Source organism: Quercus suber, unplaced genomic scaffold, assembly GCF_002906115.3.
Source record: "Quercus suber isolate HL8 unplaced genomic scaffold, Cork oak 2.0 scaffold_689, whole genome shotgun sequence".
Taxonomy (NCBI): domain Eukaryota; kingdom Viridiplantae; phylum Streptophyta; class Magnoliopsida; order Fagales; family Fagaceae; genus Quercus; species Quercus suber.
In genome coordinates, this window is record NW_027070130.1 from 36,262 (window position 1) to 53,168 (window position 16,907).

General features: G+C 32.7%; 2 pseudogenes; both read right to left on the bottom strand.

The window, feature by feature from the left end:
• Positions 1 to 1,014: 1,014 nt before the first annotated feature.
• On the bottom strand, positions 1,015 to 10,696 carry LOC111989429 (putative multidrug resistance protein; annotated as a pseudogene).
• LOC111989442 (small nucleolar RNA Z102/R77) lies at positions 7,820 to 7,912 on the bottom strand (annotated as a pseudogene).
• Positions 10,697 to 16,907: the final 6,211 nt, after the last annotated feature.

Genomic DNA, 16,907 nt, shown 5'->3' on the forward strand with positions numbered 1-16,907 from the left:
CAGCATAGGATTCATAGTTGTAGATGACACTCTTTAGACAGGACTGTTATGCTGACCATCATGAATCTGAATGTGGATTAAGCCATTATCAAAAAAATTAAAAAGTTAAAATAATTGGATTTAGATATATTTTTGGATTAATTGACTGTAATTAGTGATTTTTTTCCCATGTGGAGAGGGGGTTTCAAATTCACCATTGAGAGAGACTAGATAATTTATATCTATATAATATCTAAAAGTTTAAACGTAGTATTTATTATTATTATTTTTCCGTTGAGCCAAATCACTATAGCATTTTGGTTCACTTTGGTTCATTTTTGTCTACTTCGGCCCATTTGGATTACTTCATTCCAGTATGTTTATTTGGTCCACCCCATTTTGTTCAGTTCATTTTGATCTACTTCATTTCATTCAGTTCATTCGATCCATTTGGTCCACTTTAGTTTTTCTCGATCCAATCGGTCCACTTCTGTCCATTTAGTTCCCTTCAGTGGTGCTTTGAGAGAAGAGGTTTGTGTATAAAAGATTGTTTCATTGACAATTATGTCACACTATCATCATAATATTGGTAGGTTCTTAATAAAATTACATATTTCTTATGTTATGAAAGTTTTTTTTTTTTCCTCCTATTATAAGTGATGAATTTATTTATATATGCATCATCTTTAGGCTATTCAAGACGTATATAGGATGACCCATTTGTAATGAGTACTAAAAACAAATTCCAACTGCACATTACATTATTTACAAAATATTTTACCTTATATAATATTTGAATGTAAAATGCATTATGTTTTCTTGAAAATAAAAACTGAAAAAAAAATTAAATATTTTCAAATGACAAATATAAATAGCATAATTTAGAAAATCTAATATATCGTATAGACTATAATTTGTAAGTGTCACACTATCATCATTATATTGGTAGGTTCTTGATAAAATTACATATTTCTTATGTTATGAAAATCTTTTTTTTTTTCCCTATTATAAGTGATGAATTTATTTATATATGCATCACCTTGTTCCACCTCGACCCAGAGAAACTAAATGATTATGTGACCCTTGTTCCGCAACCTTTCCATTCTTGATCACAGCAATGGAGTCGGCTTTCTGAATTGTTGATAGCCGGTGAGCCACAACTACACATGTCCTGCCAACCATCATCTTCTCAAGTGCTTCTTGAACTAGGTTCTCTGACACGCTATCAAGTGCACTGGTAGCCTCATCCAATAGGAGGATTGAAGGGTTTTTTAGGATGGCACAAGCTAGTGCTATTCTTTGCTTCTGACCTCCAGATAGTTGGGCTCCTCTTTCTCCACAATGTGTTATACCCATCTTCCATTCCACTGCAATAAAATGTGAATATGTTATCAATAAGGAAGCTGCTAGTTTCATTTGCTATGATGCCTGACATTTTCTAGTACATTATTCATTTTTCTTTTGGCTAACCAATATTGAGGCTAAAAGATTAGGTGGTGATTTTTTTTTTTTGGTTTACCTCCTTAAATTTCATGAATTGCTCAAGTTTCTTTCTCAAAGGACCGGTTAAGGGGCTCAGAAACGTTTGACACAATTAATAACATGTTTTTGGTGTAGCTAAAATCAAATCATGGGTTTCTTGTCAAGAAAATTCAATGATATAGTAAGGATTAGAAAGGGAAATTTTTCTAAATTATGTTATGTAATTCTGTACCATATAAATTCATGAGCGTTGGCATGGACAGCAGCTCTTCTTATCTCAGATTCTGTAGCATCCCCTTTCCCATAGGAAATGTTTTCTATTGTTCCAGCAAAAAGAGTTGGCTCCTGGCTTACTAATGCAATATGTGACCTCAGAATTCTCAAATTATAGTTCTTAATTTCTTGTTCATCTATATAGATTGATCCCTTATCAGGATCATAAAATCTTTCAACAAGGCCAATGATGGTTGACTTGCCAGAACCACTCTGCCCCACTAGTGCCACTGTTTGCCCTGCATCAATCTAAGGGTTAGGCCCTTAAAGATCATTTGATCAGGTCTTGATGGATATGCAAAGAAGACATTTTTGAGCTTCACACGACCCTTTATTCTTCTTTTATGTCAAGTCCCCATTTGTCATCTGGATCAATCTCACTTTTCCGGTCTAGGATGGCTAGAACTGATTGAATAGCACTGCTTCCTTTAGATAAATCGTTAGTCATGCTCCCAGCTTCAGTAATAATGTATGCAGTAAATAGCAATATTAAAAATGCTTGAAAAAGATGCTTTGGTTCTATTAAATCTTGTTGTAGGAGCCTCCCACCATAACAGAATGCCAAAGCTGACGAAGCTGTGTTAAAAAACTGGGAGCTAAACAACCCAAAACCTGAAATCCAGGATTGTTTAATACTCTCCTTCCTAGGACCTTTTAAGGTTTCACCAAAAAGACACAATATTCTTTTCTGAGAAGAGAAGGCAGTTATAGTTCTGTGATTAATGACAGCTTGCTTGCTAGTTGGCTTCCTTCCTTCTGTGCTTTTCGAGCCTTTTCAGCCATACTCTTCATCAAAACAGTTCTTGCATAAAAGCTCCCAATGACTATTGGCTGCACTGCAATCATCACAAGGGATAGCCTCCATGTGAGCATAAGTCCTAGTGTGTAAGAAAACGAAGCCCCAAAAATTGCTTGAACAAGCAATGACATCTGGTCCCCAACAAGGGATCGAACCATGTTAGCCTCAGTGGCTAACCTTGCACAAACTGCTGCACCTGTGCTATCATCTTGATCAAACCACCCAATTTCAAAGGTCATCAGTTTTTCCAGTATATTCTCCCTTACCCTTTTTGTCAACCTTTCTCCCATAATTGAATAATTGTAGTGTTGGAGGAAATTGGTGATAAAGTTGAAAATACCAATTCCTAAGAATATGAGGGACAAGATTCTGGATTTGGACTTGATTTCAGACTCATCCTTGAGGAAATAGACCGATATATGTGATCCCACGCAGTAGGCATTTATGGGTTGTACTGCTCCAGAACCTAAGGCTCCCAAGCATCCAAGCATGGCTCTTCCCCACTCTGGCGTAATCATTTCTAGTAAACGGCACTGGGAAGCATGAGGATAGGTAGATTTCTTTAAATATATATCATCATCATCATCATCATCAGGATCATATGGCATTGAGATGGAGTAGGGTGTGCCCATGCAATATGCCTGACTGAAGGGGGTTTAACATTGGAGTACTGTGAACGCTTGATCTCACACTCATTGGACTTGGTGGATGCTCATTTTGTGGTGGCTTCTTCCCTCTATTGGAGAACAAGGAGTGGTAGAGGCTTCATTTTGCATTGCCACCTGCTGCAATTGCACCATCTTTGAATATTCCTCACCTTCTCCATCATTAATTGATATCAACTCATTGTGTGAGCCTGACTCAATTACTCTGCCAGCTTGAAGAACCACGATTAGGTTTGCTGTCCTAATTGTGGACAAGCGATGAGCAATGATGATTGTTGTCCTCCCTTTTGATGCCTGATCAATCGCCTCTTGTACTATCCTTTCAGATTGTGCATCCAACGCACTAGTGGCTTCATCAAGCAGCAGGATCTTGGGATCTTTTAACAGTGCTCTGGCTATGGCAATTCGTTGCTTTGACCTCCAGACATTTGGAATCCAAATTGGCCAACCTATGGAAACCGTAGTAGTTGATGTTATACAGTATTCACATAAATAAGCTTGCCACAAGAATCATTTCAAAAATTTTCGAAGTTCATAATTCGTGTCTAAATTAAATACTTCAAAGTCAAATCAAGATAGTAATTCCTGTGGAAGAAAGGACCAACTGCAATTGGGTAAATGTTATAAGAAAACTGTTTTGGGGATTAAGCAGCTTACTCAATTTATCACACATGCTTTTGGATATAGTTACAATACAATCTTTGCTGCAATTGCATAAAAAATTTTAGAAGGCCTTAAAAAATACTTAAAATCTCCTTGTTAGTCTTTATTTGTTGGAGTACCTTAAACTTGACCCAAACATAGCAGACAAGAAACAATTTCTGAGTCTAAAAAGTAGGCTTACTTGAGTTTCATAGCCATCTGGTAACTTCGTGATGAAGTCATGTGCATTCGCTGCTTTGGCCGCATTTATGACACTGTCGATTGTAGCTCCTTCCTTTCCAAATAGTATATTCTCTTTTATGGTTGTTGCAAATAGGACAGGTTCCTGATTTACTAGAACCAATTGGGATCTCAACCATTTCAGCTGAAGTCTTCTTATCTTATATCCATCCAAGAGTATTTCTCCTTCAATGGGATCGTAAAATCTTTCAAGTAGTGCAATGACTGTGGACTGACCAGAACCACTGCCCCCAACTAGACCTACCGTCTTACCAGCTCGAACCTTAAGATTGAAGTCTTCTAAGATTGGCGTATCAGGTCTTGATGGATAACAAAAATATACATCTTTGAATTCAATTTCTCCTCTCACAAACGATAAAGCTTTTCCCTTTTTATCTTCAGAGTCTACAGTAGGAACTCAATCAATCATTTCGAAAATCTGAGAGGCAGCAGTTGTGTCCTCAGTGATGCCTGTTAGATATGGGAGTGCACTCAAAACACTCCTGAAATCACAAAACAAAATTTATTAATTCTAAATTGAAATAAAGAAGTTGAAGCCTAAGCAACAAGTGAGAAATATAAAATTAGTTGTGAGGAAAAGACTCACAATCCTCCCATGAGTACATTAAACCCAGCGATGAATACATGGCCACCCTTTTCATGTTTTTGAGTAACCAAATAAGTACCAACCCAAGCCTGAAAACCCCAACCGATGTATATCATTCCCATGCTCCCCAACAGCATTCCCTTTACAAGTCCTTGTTTGATTCCAAATTCCAAGGTTGTCTGAAGTGCACGGCTGAATCTATCTAGTGTCTCCTTCTCCCCCACATATGAATATACAGTTCTTATCGAAGAAATTGCTTGCTCTGCAATCCCTCCTGCAACCCCATAGGACTCAATCATCTTCATTATTAGGCCTATCATGATCTTCCCAAAGACAAGCCCCGGAACAACGAACATGATTGAGAGTGGTATAGCTGCCAATGTGAGTCTCCATGACAATATGAAGGCAGATATGTGGCAGAAGACAAAAGTTGACATGTAAGCAAGGCAATCAGGTATCTGCATTTAAAAAAGAATCCAATTCAACAAGCAGCACAATGATAAAAATTCCAACTTTTGTGTACTCAGCCTATCCTTTCAGGAAGTGCAGCTTCTTGTCATTGATGATACTAGATCATCTAATAGCCACCAGATTTACATGGTAGATATTTAGAGCCAAACTTTTCAACCATTGTCTCCTCACTCTTTCTTAATATAACAAACTTATTGCAGTCCAAAACCAGCTTACTCAGAAAATGATATAACATAAATGAAATATGACTAAGTACTAATACAGAAGTTGTATTCATTTCAAGAAGTATAGTTATAACCAGTTGTAAAGGGCTATCATCTTTATATGAATGCATAAATTATTTAGGATACATAATTCTGAAAATGATTCATGATGGGACTTCTTGTGCTGTGCAATTTTAAAATATGATTTTGAGGATTTCCATCTCTGTCTTCCTGGATAGTAAGCCTAATAAGGGAGTCACTGAAATCATACCTTCTCACATAAGGCGACTTGGATTGAATTGGCATCAGAGGAAATGAGTGTCACTACTTGGTTGGTTGTTGAAGTACTAGCAGTTTGAGTGTCAAAGAAACCAACATCTTGTCTAAGGACAGATTTCAGGTATTCCATTCTCATCCGAGAGGTCTGTCTCTCAGCAGTTCTTGTCCAACATTGTCCTTCTGCAAAAGCAAATATTAACCACAACAAAACAAGAAACATAGTTAAGGACTAATATTTATGTGACTCTCTTCATTTTTTTTTTTTAAAGCAAAAGATGATTCCTGAAAGGAATCAAGTTAACAAAAATTGCAGCATACCTATGAAGGCAGAAAATCCAACTCCAATTGCAGCATAAAGCAACTTGAGCGCATGCTGAAAAAATGGAAACGATTGTAGCAAGTTCTCAAATTGCCCAAAGTGTTAAAAATACATGATACAATAAAAGGGGTTCTCATGGTCATTGGAAAATCACATTAAGGATGCAATGTTTTTCTAACTTAGGTAGCAACATGTACGACGAAGAGGGAAGTGAATTCTCTCCATTCACTTTGAAATTGAGAGATCACCATGAACACCATTTGCTTTTAAAATAAATGACAGCTTAGGAATGACAGCTTAGTTTAAACTAAACTAAACTAAATCTTCACCAGGAAATTATCACTCTCCATATTAAAATGATATGAAATAGAGATGATCCTAATACATGTTGTCTGAGGAAGAATAAAAGAAAAGTTATGATGGGATTATTTCTTCAAAAAAATGTTTTTGGAAAATCACTTGTTTTTTGAGAACATTTTTTAGTTTTTCTGTATTTGGTTGCAACACTCAAATGAGCAGGAAAATATTTTCCATAGTTTGGCTTGCATAAAAAAATCAATTATATTTCTTGTAATTCCAAATAAATATATGAATAAAATTTTTCATTCACGATAACAAAACCTCAAATAAAAAAAATATTTTCTGTTTTTAGGACATTTGGGAGTCACAAATGAGGAAAAACTCAAATTCGGAATCTATGCAAGAAATTAAATTATGTAAGAAAGCGATTGGTTTGTGCAAAAATGTCATTTGAGAAGAAGTCAACGGTGATCAATAATTGGTCAATTAAGTCAATTACCAGCCAGTGGAGAGAAGAAGGAAGGAAAAGAGAGACATAAGTTACTATTGGGAGAGTTTTTGTAGTGTGAAAGTTTAATATGCGATAGTTTTTCAACCCATTATGCTTTCAAAAAAAAAAAAAAAAACCCATTATGTAATGTATGTGAAAACATTTCCCCTCTATTGGATTAACTTCTATGAACCACAAAACACGTTTTCCATTAACCACAATAACAACCAAAAAAAAAAAAACATTTTAAGTTAACTTGTGTTTTTTACCGTATCAATATCAGAAAATGTAAAATAAAATTTACAGAAAAAAAATCATATAAAATGAACGAAACAAGTGAAGTTAGGGGGCAATGCCCCCTTAGCCTTTCAAATTTTCCATTAAGAGCAACTTAAGTAGGTAATAAAACACCCTTGTTTTTGACCCACGTGCAAAGAGACATAGTTCTATAAGAGATGTCACCCTCTTTCGTTTAACCTTTTTTATTTCTACCAAAAAATAATTATAATTTGACTAAAATTTTAGTTATTGGACAAAGCTCTCACATATATCTTGAGTTGGGTTGTCAGCTCGATTCATCGAATTTGTCTAGAAGTAACATCTTGTAGGGATGGCAATGGGGCAGGGTGGGGCCGAAGGATGAGATCTTTGCCCCCGCCCAGCATGGATTTTTCTTGCCCCATCCCTACATGAGAGGGAAAATTTCTTGCCTCATCCCCACCTCCTAAGGCCCCGCCCTACATCGTAAAACTTTATTTTTTGTTAATTTTCCCTACAACTATTACCATTTTTTCAAATAAAATGACATGTTTCAATAATAAAAATATACTTGAAATTATAAATAAATTTATCCTATCAAATCAAACTAATTTTTAGCAAAAACTAAATAATATTATCCAAATGTTTATATTTCATTGGCCTAAAAAACACTAAAACAAATCTCATTTATACTCAGTAGTGTGCATTATTTAATTCCTCCCATTTTGTGTCTCAAACCTGTACCTTATATTTTTTTAATAAAAATACAGAAAACTAAATTAAATTGTATATAAATTTTGTGTGGAGAACGAGAACGATTAGCTAGAGCTAGTACATGATTGATGCCATCATATCGACAATCAAACCAATATTAATAGGGAAACATATTCCTCATCACCTCGCTCTCCAAAAAAAAACAAAAACAAAAACTCAACTTGTAAAATCGATATGGATTTTGACAAGCATAAAGAAGCAGTGTTGTTAAGTAACCAAATGCCCACACAAAATTACAAAAACAATGACACAAACACAAATATTTAAAGCCTCAAACCCGTACCTCATTAAAAAAAAATTATATTATGTTCATGATGAAAAGTAAGTTGAGAAGTTGAGAAAGACGTATGAATCATGAATGAAACCAGTAATTCAATAGGATATAAATTTTTTTCTAATAAAGACAAAAAAAAAAAAAAAAAAAAAAAAAAAAAAAAAAAAAAAAAAAAAAAAGGGTGGGGTGGGGTGGGGCAGGGTGGGTGTAAAAAGTGTAAACCCATCCCCGCCCAGCCCCGTGGTGTGGGTCTAAAATCTCGCCCCATCCCCGCCCCACCACCTTTGCGAGGCAAGGAAAACTCACACGGGGTGAAGCGAGGAGGGGCAAGTCAAGCAGGGCGAGGCAAAATTGCCATCCCTAACATCTTGAACGTATTTTGTCAAATCAACTTGCCTTTTAAACCCCCTTGTTCCATCTTCTCAATTCTCTCAAAAAAAAAAAAAAAATTCTTCTCAATTTCTGAAAGTGGTGCTTCGTGTGTCTCTTTTTCTTGGTCTCAGTGATCATTAAACATAGCCCAAGAATAGGAAGCTTGGCATTGAACTTCTTTGCTCATGAATTATTGGAAGGTCTTGAGGCCTCTCAACTCAGAAAGTGGGTCACTCATTCTTTCCTTGTTGGGCCACGATGTTAGAGTATAGTAGAAGAATGGGTCGTGTTAGGTTCTAAAGATTTAGATTAAGTGTTTAGAATCATGGTTGTAATGTGTTGGCAAACCGAGAGCAAAACTAGTCTAGTCTAAGTGTTTAGAGTGTGCTTAAATAAGTGTGTTTCAAGATTGCAAAGTCCAGTTGGTCACAGAAAAGAGAATTCAAGTTTTGTCATTCTCGACCGATCGAGAAATAGACCCGATTGATCGAAAATCGCAGATAGGTTTTTTTTGCAGAAGGTTATTTCAATCCAATCACAACAAAAACGTTTAAGGTTACACTTAAACTTCTACACATATAAAAATAAAACCCTAGCTACATTTTGAAAATTTTGGAAGACTTGTGTGTTAATCTTTGTGAGATTTGAGAGGTTCTGTACCTTCTAACTACACAAGATTCTATTGGAGCTTAAACTACAATCAAGGATTGATAGAACTAGTTGCTGCATTCAAGATCAACTATTGATGGTGATCTGAAACCTTTGAGTGGAGTCTCAAAGTCACAAGCAATGGTGTGCTTGTGTTGATGTTAATCTAAGAAGAGAAGGAGTCCGTGGATTCAGAGCTTGCACGTAGTCAAGTCAGTAAGTTACTACATAAGGTAGCATTAGATTTAGGGTTAAATCTTTTGTAAAAACTTCAATTTTCTTATAGTAGATTTGGTTTAGCTTAAAAGTAGTTAGGTTAAATCCTCTCCAGGTTAGTTTTATTGGTTTTCCTAAGTAATCATATCGTGGTGTTATTTACCTTTCCATAACTTTGCATGATATGATTTTTTTTTTTTTAACCTAGATCTGAAAATTAATCTAAGTAATCACTTGGTTAATAAATTAGGTTAAACAATCTGTTTAAGGGGTCTCAAAAAACTCTCAATTGGTATTAGAGCGGGTTAGCTCTTGTTTTTAGGTATCTTTACCTAGAGTTGATCCTTGACCCCTATTGTCATGGGTTTCTTGTTGTGTTTCTTTAAAGCAACTAGGATGAGAATTGTATCTTTTCACTCTTGTTCTCTATGTCTTTTTAGATGTGCTAAACCTATCATTGAATGTTTACGTATAACTACTTCTCACAATAATTATGTTTGTTATATTGCTTTAACCGCCTTAAAGGCATGTGATACTTGCCTTTGGTATTTAGATAGTGGCAAGTTGTGATTTAAAGTTTGAAAAATAAACTCTTGCTTTAAATAAATACTAATATTAGAACAACAACCACCACCACCAAGAAAGCACAAATACGAGTGGCAGCATTAATGGATAAGCAATCCCATAAACAAGAGTAATGTTGGTGCCATAACTTGTGCTATAACTTGCTCATGTGGCAAGTTGTGATTGGCGAAGTTGTGGCACAAGTTATGGCAACAACATAGCTCCATAAACAATTCTAATATTGTGGGTGTGTTTAAATAAATTATAAATAAATAAATACTACTAACTAGTAGAAGAACTGAAAGTTTAGAACAACAAGAACCTAAAAAACACAAATATGAGTGGCAAAGAAAGTATCTCTTGCGTCCGTCCTATACAACATCTCTCTCACAAACATGAAGGTCTCACATTTCTGTGAGAGAGATATTGTATAAGACAGGCTCATATGAAAATTTTTCTTAGTGGATAAGAGAATCTCTTTCACAAAAATTTCACTTATTAACTTTTTATCATTTTGCCTTTATCAAAAAAAAAAATCATTCAAACTTTTAATTTTTAGTTACAACCCTTCAAAACTATTGCACTGGTGACTGGAATGTGATTCACGTTATTATAGACAATAAGGTAATTAAATGAGAGAATTGATCAACGTTACGCCTACCTTATTTACAACATCGTTTGTCAAAGCTTTGCCACTTCCATATTCATTGATCACATCGAGTAGAATGAACATCATCAGAGGGTTCTGCAACCCATCTCCAATGCTACCCAAAGTCCCAAACAACATGAACAACATGTCCACCCGATCTGCATATCTGAAAATGCTATCTTTGGCCCCCATTTCCAATGCTCCTTCTAGCCTAAGTGGCCAACTTTTTTGCTATTATTTTCACCCTTATATTCAAATGTATCCAATATTTATATATGCATAGTTAACTCCTCTTAGAATATCGGCAGCCTATTATACTGTAATCTGCAATATTGTCTTTTTCATTATAGCTATGGTCAATGCTAATTTGAATGCATCAATGGGTTTTTTAAAATATAGCCGGTATTGGTCGATTATCTTGGTTTATAGGCCAACATTTTTGTTTGTTTCCATAGTTCCAATCAGAAATTTTACAAGGTATATTAATTTGTGATCTAACTTTACTGTTTATTTGTTTGCATGTAGTTACTTACACTCCATAAGAATTATTTGCTGTGATTGTCGTTGAATATTTCTTTAAACAATTGAATCTAGTTGATGACGATAACTTAAAAATAAATTTGATGATTTTTAGGAATGTAGTAGGTAGTTTTTTATGACTTTGCATTGTTATGTAGGGACAAACAATGTCACATTCTTGCTATTCGGCAATGGCCATATTTGGGGTCCGTTTGGATTGAACTTATTGTTGCTGAAACTGAAAACTGAAAACTGAAAATACTGTAGCAAAATAATTTTTAAATGTGTAAATAGTACCGTGAAACTCATTTTTAATATTTTTTAGTGCGTGAACAGTGTCAAACAGTGCATGAACAGTATTTTTTGTCTCTGTACAGTAAAATCATGTGATTTTACTGTTCACTTTCCAAAAAAAAAAAAAGGAGGAAAACGCAGCCTCCAGACGCAGACGTTGAGGCCAAACTGCACCTTGGTTCCCCTGTTATGGTTGGTTTTGTTTTCGACGTAGTATGTGATCGATTACATATTGCACCCCTCCCAAAGCAAAAAGACACAAAGTTTGTAAATTCTCAAATTTACTCGTACCTTTTCCTTGACAAATGCCTTGTAACTAAATTGACATAGTTCTATACACAAAATGCTTGGGGGTTTAAAGGGAAAAGTGTTTAAGCTATGAGGTTATATAAGACCTATAAATATATATAATGAAATTTACTTGCAACATGTGTACATTTAACGAGGCTAAATGACCCAAATTAGATAGATGGATTGAATCTCATAAACAAACTCCCAAAGGGATTAAGTACCGCATCAAGCCATTAGGTTGATTAGATCTAGTATCATTTTCCTTTGGTTAAAACATAGCATTGGTCACTAAAATTTGAGTCATATTCTATTTTAGTCTCTAAAGTTTTATTTTAGTTTTTTAAAACTCTAATCCTCAAAAAAATGTAAACACATCAAGTTAGTCTTTCCGTAACTTTGTTAAAATGGAAACTCAAGTGGCTTTGTTGAAATTTACTAAATTATAAAAAAATAAAAATAAAATAAAAAAATTATCACGGCCATGCTACCAAATTACTAATTTGATACATTTATAATTTTTAAAGAACTAAAATAGAAAGCTTCAAACTTTGGAAACTAATTAAATTTTGATTGAAAATTTAAAAGCTAACCCCTTTTTTTTCTATTTTTGTTTTTCATTTTATTGTTTTATTTATTTTTTCTTTTTTTAACAACATTAGTAATTTAGTATTCAATAAGTCTAGAGTCATAACATATTTTATAGTATATCTCACAAAAATCACAAGTACAATCATAATATATTTTATAACAAACTTCACAAAAATCACAACTATTAATTTGATAAATTAGTAATGATGGATAATAAAATAGTATCAACAATAGGTTTAGATGAGAATAAATAATAACATTACCAAAAAATAATAATAATCTCTCAATTCCAACAAACATGAAATTTGTTGTGAAATTTTATTTTAGTCTTTTTATGCACTCCGAATATTTTCTGATTTTGCAGTTTTTAATCATGGAATAGAAAACAATATAGAACTTGACTTGGACTCAGTGCATCCACTGTACTAGACCTATTGGGATGATGACATATGACTAAAAATAGACACATATAACTATTGTGATCGGTCTAATATAACTGGATACTGCACCCTAGTTTTGCACAATATAATATTTTTCATACGCTCCTATTAATGTTTCTAGGGGATTCTCTTTCCTGTAAGTCATTAGGGTGTAATGACACGTAAGAAACCTCTAAATCACACCCCTTCAGCTCGAAAAATGTGCAATCTCCATCTGTTGCAATAGGAAAGTGATAACAGCCAGCAAGTCCAAGTTTTTGTTATCTATGATGGATTAATATTCTATGACAAGTTGGTTTCAGTTAGTTTAACTAGTAAAGTCTCTAATAGTTAAATAAGAAATTTATGATTTAATCCTTGTCTACACTAAAAATCAATTGGTGTCTTGCCGCCTCCACCAAAAATCGATTGATATCTTAGTCTAATGTTAAAAGTTATAATCAGGAGTGGATACCACTAGACTTTTATTTGGTTCAAAAATACCTTCATTAATGAAGGGTAACTTTATTTAGAAATAGAGTCATAAATATTAAATAACAAATTTCATTTTAAATTTTTTTTTTTTAAATCCTAAAATTTAGGATTTTTTTTTCTCTTCATGTTCAAAAAAGATATTACCGTCTTATCTCTAAATTTATCATTTTTATTTGTTTGAAAAATAAAAAAATAAAAATTTCTAATTACAATAGATGTAAATTATTAACCTTTATCCAAAAAAATAAAAGAGCCTCTAAGTCTAGTATACATATAAAAGGATTTTTCTCTTTCAACTGAACTTTTAGACTTCGTTTAGGAGTTCATAGGGGAATGGAATGCAATGGAACGGAATGATTATAAGGGAATAGAAAGGAAATGAATGGAATGGAATGGAATGAAATTAAGTAACCTTGATTGGATGTTTTAAAATAAACGAATTGAAATGAATGAAAATTAATGGAATATAAGTAATCTTGTTTGGGAGTAATATGGAGGAAATGGAATGAAATCATATTATGACAATATTACTATTAGACACCATATTTTAAAATAAAATGTTGAATGTATAGGGGTATTTTGGGAGTTTTAGTAAAAACATTCATTAAATCTAATTTTATTCCCTCTCATTCCTCCCAATTTTGAAGGGAATGAAAATTTGAAGTTTTAAAGGAATAAAGAAGAATGAGTGTTCCCTCCTATCCATTTCATTCCCTTTCACTTAAACTCTCAAATAAGAGACTGGACTTTTCATTTCCTCTATCAAAACTCTCAAACAAAGGAATGAAGGAATACTCTAAAACTATTATTTTCATTCCTTTCTATTCCATTACATTCCCTCCTCCCAAACGAGGCCTTAAGTGGTTCAAAAATACCATCATTAATGAAGGGTAACTTCATTTAAAAATAACCACCACACACCCTTAGTGCGATGGTCACTCCACAAGTATAAGTGTTTTTGGAGTGTGGAGGGCAAGAGCCGAGGTTCAAGTCTCTAGGAGGGAGCTTCACACACATATACACTTAGATTAAGTTAGAGTAAAACTTCTAAAATTTAAGATTTTTTCTCTTCACATTCAAAAAAGAAATTACAATTATTGCTTATTTCTAAAGTTTATTGTTTTTATTTGTTTGAAAAAAAAAATTCTAAATTATAATAAATACAAATTATTAATTTTTACTTCAAAAAAATAAAAGAGCCTCAGAGGCTAGTGTGTGTGTAGAGAGGGGGAGAGAGAGAGAGAGAGAGAGAGCTTTAGCGAAGTTTGTTGCATTTGTTATATGCTATGAATTAATTTGTTTGTTGAGGTAAAACAATCAAACAGGACTGCCTAGAAATGATCTATGATGCAATAAACATGGCTTTGATCTTCCTAGAAATTTATCGTGTACCTTCGTATTTGGGCAAAGAATGCATCCTTTTTAGCCAATTTTTTTCTCATGTTCTTGATGCCATAAATATACCATAAAAACCTGCCTACTAGTAGAGGAGATAAAAAAAATTTCAAAGGAGGCCGAGTTAAATATATATTTATATATATATATATATATTATGATCAAAAGAATATATATAACATTAATAAAACTAAAGGCTTTTTAACTCCTAATCATGAAATTCACATTTATTGTTTATTCTGATAGGAAAAAATTCATATCTCTAATTTTCTAAATGAAAAATAAAATAAATGAAGAAATTTATTATTATTATTTTTGGAGAAACAAGCACATATGCAAAGGAGAGGGAAATGAGAAAGGGTTCTGAAACAGAGTCCAAAACTTCTATCACACTCTTCCTGCTCCACTATATACTCCACAAATAAAAACATGACACATGTTCATCTACTTTATTAAATGCTAAATTTATGCCTTCTATTATTTCAATTTCCTAAAATAAATAAATAAATAACCCATCATATTTAAGTAATTGAAATAATAGAAGACATAAATTTAACATTTAATAAAGTAGATAGACATGTGACATCTTTTTATTTGTGGAGTATATAGTGGAGTAAAAAGAGTGAAATAGAAAATTTGGACTCACTAACAGAAACGCATACCACAAACTTTACTTAAAAGCTATGGTAAAAAAGTTTTTTTATTAAAAGCATTTAGTCAGTTTCTTTAAAACTTTCTCCCCTCTCCCCATGTGTGTGTGATTATGTATATGTGTATGTTAAAATACTTAGTATTCTCAAAAAAAAAAAAAAATCTTATATATTTTTAGGATATGCAATTATGATATAAGAGTAATTAAATGGGGAAAATAGTGCATTAATAATATAAAATTTTTCTATTTTTATGAAATACATTAAATACACTTTGAATTAATGAGTTATGTATGGTATAAAAGTAATTAGAGGAAACAAAATTAGTCAACCAAATAAATGTGCTAAATGTTTTCAGTAAAAATTTACATCTAAATTTATATATATTTTTTTACCAAATATATAAGAGGAAGGAGGGATTTTTGAAAACTCAAAGGCGGCCATGGCCCCTAGCACCCCTCCCTCCACACCTACTGCCTACTATTAGTATTTTGAATATGGAATTTTTTTTTTTTTTCAAAAAATAAAAATTGGTATTAAAATTGTTAACAACTTCATTAAAATAGATTTGATTTTATGAAAAAACATCATCCACTTTGATAGGAAATTGTTCTTTTTAATTTTTTGGATTGTTTAACTATGTTATAACAAACTTGATAACTTTTGTATGCTAAATTGATAATACATACATATACACATACAATTGAGATTGAGTTACACCTTATGTAACTTTTAATAATGTTACACAATTCAGCAACTAACTTATTATTAGATAGAGTAAGATTTAAGTACAGTACTTAGGTGTTGTTCCTTAGGTTTCCCTATTGAGATTCTGTCATGTGAATTTTTTCTCATAAGATGGAAGTGTATTTTTTAATTAAGTAGTCACATGGCTAAATCTTAAAATAGGAACTTAAAGAGCAACACCTAAAGTACTGTACTTAAGTTTTGTCCTGTTGGATACATTGTATAACAAATCCATTTTTGGATTACATTTTCTCCTTATACTCTCCATATTTGCAAAATTTCATGATATTCAAAGATAAATGACTATCTCATTTAGAACATGTTTTAAATTAAATATTTTAAAATTTTAAAATTAAATACAAAACTTGATTTTATTGATCAAATAATAAATAATATTTGACTAACACAAAATTTGTCAAGCTTGTTTAAGAATAATGAGAACATGTAATCAAACAATGAGATTTTTAAAATTTTAATCCAATTGAAAGTTATTGAATAGTATAATATTAACAAAAGTTACATAAGCTATAACTTGATTATGTCTTCCACCTCCCACCATATAAATATGTGTGTTATCAAGTGGTCTAATATTACCTTCTCAAAAAAAAAAAAAAAAAATAGTGGTCTAATATTAACAAAAAGTTACATTAGCTATAACTTGATTATGTATGTGAGTTGCTTATTTTGTTATAAAAAAAATTAATATTTGTATTTTTTTTTTTTTCACATACACACATTTGTGTGTGTTTTGATGTATCCACACCATAATTCAACCAAAAAAAAAGAGTAATGTTAAGAACATAAATTTTCTAAACTGCTGACACGAAAAGTTATAATTAGAATAACATCCATTTCTTATAACCCAACACTTACACAATTCTTATTAGCACCCCACCCCCCCCCGGGGCCATAAAATAAAATTACATTGCTCTTCTTTAAGGTTTTATAAAACTACAATTTTGTTTCATTAAATTTTCTTGAGGTTTGTATAAATATAACCGTTAA